The following is an 857-nucleotide window of genomic DNA, read 5'->3' on the forward strand; positions in this document are numbered from 1 at the left end:
ATAACGGTAACTCCATTGAAATGATTCAAAACTAAAGTAATAAAGCGCCAATTAAAAATGTAAGGAGTAGAAGTAAAAAGTCGCCATAAAAATAAGTAGTAAAGTAAAGTAAAAATATCAGAAAAATCTACTTGAGTACAGTAACGAAGTATTTGTACTTCATTACTTCCCATCTCTGAAGTACAGTAACAAAGTATTTGTAATTTGTTACTTGACACCTCTGACCTTTAACTAAGAAGCTGTCTGTTAACCCAGATGACTTGGTCAATTATAGACCTATATCCAATCTTCCTTTCTTATCTAAAATTCTTGAGAAAGTAGTTGCCAAACATGTTTGCGATGACTTCCACCATAATGAACTTTTTGAAGAGTTTCAGTCTGGCTTTAGAGCTCATCATAGCACTGAAACAGCTCTGGTGAAAGTCACTAATGATATTCTCATGGCCTCAGATATTGGACTTGTATCTGTGCTCGTCCTGTTGGATCCCAGTGCTTCATTTGACACATTTGACCATAATATTCTTTTAGAAAGATTTGAATATTTTGTAGGAATTAATGGAACCGCACTAGACTGGTGTAAATAGTGTCTATCTGGCCGATTTCAGTTTGTTCACATTAATGACAAATCGTCCTCATGGTCCAGGGTTACCACAGGGATCAGTGCTAGGACCAATTCTCTTTACTATATATATGGTCATAAATTGGAAGTATTATTAGACAGCATGGGATTAATTTCCACTTTTATGCAGATGATACTCAGCTATATCTGTCTATAAATCCAGATGAAGCTAACCCATTACATAGATTACAGGCATGTCTTGAATACATAAAAACCTGGATGACTCTTAACTTTCTGC

This window comes from Cyprinodon variegatus, unplaced genomic scaffold (genome assembly GCF_000732505.1).
Source record: "Cyprinodon variegatus isolate N-32 unplaced genomic scaffold, C_variegatus-1.0 Scaffold881, whole genome shotgun sequence".
Lineage (NCBI taxonomy): Eukaryota > Metazoa > Chordata > Actinopteri > Cyprinodontiformes > Cyprinodontidae > Cyprinodon > Cyprinodon variegatus.